The sequence below is a fragment of the Engraulis encrasicolus genome, chromosome 15 (genome assembly GCF_034702125.1).
Source record: "Engraulis encrasicolus isolate BLACKSEA-1 chromosome 15, IST_EnEncr_1.0, whole genome shotgun sequence".
Classification (NCBI taxonomy): Eukaryota; Metazoa; Chordata; class Actinopteri; order Clupeiformes; family Engraulidae; genus Engraulis; species Engraulis encrasicolus.
This window is the reverse complement of record NC_085871.1, coordinates 17,327,258-17,329,757: the sequence shown is the minus strand read 5'-3', so window position 1 is coordinate 17,329,757 and position 2,500 is coordinate 17,327,258. Positions and strand designations below refer to the sequence as shown.

At 45.3% G+C, this 2,500-nt stretch overlaps 1 protein-coding gene across 5 annotated transcripts in view; it reads left to right on the top strand.

Moving 5' to 3' along the window:
- nav3 (neuron navigator 3) overlaps window positions 1-2,500 on the top strand; it is a 321,307-nt gene that overhangs the window by 134,781 nt on the left and 184,026 nt on the right. The gene's annotated exons all lie outside the window — the stretch shown is intronic.

Genomic DNA, 2,500 nt, shown 5'->3' with positions numbered 1-2,500 from the left:
GTTAAAGTGCAGTGATTAGATATTTATAAGCTCAGGGCTGCAACAGAAGCACATACTACCACTACTACAGTTGGGCTTTTCTGGTTTGTTCTTTTCTTATGGGAAGCACGTTGACTGTAATGAAAGTGATACCACGCTTGAGTTCCTCTTGGCTAAAACGTCTTTTCACAAACTCCATTTAGCCACCGTTGCATTCCCCATGCAGAGACAAGCAGCCGACTGTGGAGGGACCTTTTCTAAGACAAAAAAAAACTTTAAAAAAACTTTCCTTCCTGCCAAGCAAAAAAAAACAAAAAAACAATTCCTTTCAGATGCCCGTCATTTCTCAATGTCCGAAGACTCCAGCATACAAATCGGTTGCAAAATAATTGCCCTCATTATTCCGCAAGATAGTTGCTCTATGGATTAATTAGCAGATATGGTATGTTGTATAAATAGTGCTAAATATTTCAATCGGGCCCAGGCCACAGCTCTCTCTCTCTCTTTCCCGATTGCCTATTTGTCAACGTTGTCCTCAAATGCAAATATCCAAGTGAGCGAGCAAGTGGGCGAGTGAGTCGGTCTCAGTTGGGTGCCCCTGCTGTTTTGTTGGTGGAAGCAGCCCGGTCCATTCCATACTAGAATGGAACCGCGCCAGCATCCAAAGCTGTTTCCTTGGGCACAATACAAATTGCTTCAGCTCAAAACTTTCGGATTGAAACTGGCTGAGATTAATCACGCCCAGCAACTGGTGGGTGAGATGGGGTGTATGTTTGTGTGTGTGTCTGTGTGTGTGTGTGTGTGTGTGTGTGTGTGTGTGTGTGTGTGTGTGTGTGTGTGTGTGTGTGTGTGTGTGTGTGTGTGTGTGTGTGTGTGTGTGTGTGTGTGTGTGTGTGTGTGTGTGTGTCTGTGTCTGTGTCTGTGTCTGTGCGCTTGTCTGTGTATGTGTATCTGTGTGTGTGTGCGTGTGTGCGTGCTTGCGTGTGTGTGTGTGTGTGTGTGTGTGTGTGTGTGTGTGTGTGTGTGTGTGTGTGTGTGTGTGTGTGTGTGTGTGTGTGTGTGTGTGTGTGTGTGTGTGTGTGTGTGTGTGTGTGTGTGTGTGTGTGTGTGTGTGTGTGTGTGTGCACTTGTATGTGAATGTGTATCTGTGTGTGTGCCCATCGGGGGGCTTTAATCACTGAAGGGGGAAGAGTTGATCGTGTCCTATGAAGAAGTGCTTCATCAGCTTTCTGACTTTCCAGCGTTTCTCCTCCATCAGCTATTGGAAGCAAGTTTGATCTGATCGGTTGGCATTACACGAGTGGTTGCGTGGGAGTGGGGTCCAGTAGTGAGTGGTGTAGATGAAAGCTCTCAGACACGCGCGCACACACACACAAGCACAAATACACACACACACACATGCGCACGCACACACGCACGCACGCACGCGCGCACGCACGCACGCACGCACACACATGCAAGCATATCTGTCTGTCTGTCTCTTTCTCCCTCTTTCTCTCTCTCTCTCTCTCTCTCTCTCTCTCTCTCTCTCTCTCTCTCTCTCTCTCTCTCACTCACTCACACCATTGACCATCCACTATCCCAACAGCCTTTAGATCGCTTCGCACAGTGTCTATTATGCCGTCTGATCTCTCATCTCTAGACAACTCTGTCGAATTTTCACTTCACAAACTCAAGTCTGAGAGATAGATTCCCAGATGCCACATCCAGCTAGTTTAATTCACTACAGGGGTCTCAGACAGTGAGGCCTTTTATTTAAAAATAAACCAACACCGATCCGAACATTATCAGCGTGAGATCTCAGCATAGTGTGCTTGGCACCAAACTTGGCACTAGCGCTAGTGGTGTGAGTGATGACAGTACGTGCTATGCTACGATAAAATTAGCACCAGTCTGTGTTTACAAATGAGTCACTCCTGTAATCATGTGATTAGCGCTTTTCGTGTTAGCCGTAGCACCCCTCACTTCCCCATTTTGGGTCAAGAGCTCACCCAATTTGATCATTGGCCTCGTCCATCATCTCTAGCTGCCTCACTTCCTCTTCCCCCTATGCTTATTTGTTTATCACAGTAAGCTGTTATTACTGTATCACAGCTGACTGAAGCAACAGGTTGGAAAATCTTGTCTTCTGATTTATGAATATTTCTGTTTTTTTGAATGAGCTCACAGTGGGGATGAGATAGTCTTTGTCCTTGTCTCTTGACTTGCCTTAATGGCCAGGATTTTCAGCCACTCAGCCATGTTTTTTTTTCTTGTTTGCCACTGTGGCCTGGGCACCAGATAGAGACTCATGTTGTGAGTAGAAATAGCCAAAAAACAGTTTAATTCTGTTTTGTATCTGTTGGTTTGACTTACACAGATATATAATGAGCGCCTGAAGTTGTTGTTGTGTTAGTTTGTCTGTCTGTCTGATTGTTCGTCTGTTTGTTTGTTTGTGTGTTGCCTGCTTGGATATAAACATGTAATCGAAATGTATGCTTGTTTTTATCTGGCTGTACTGTGACAGATTCATTATAGGAGT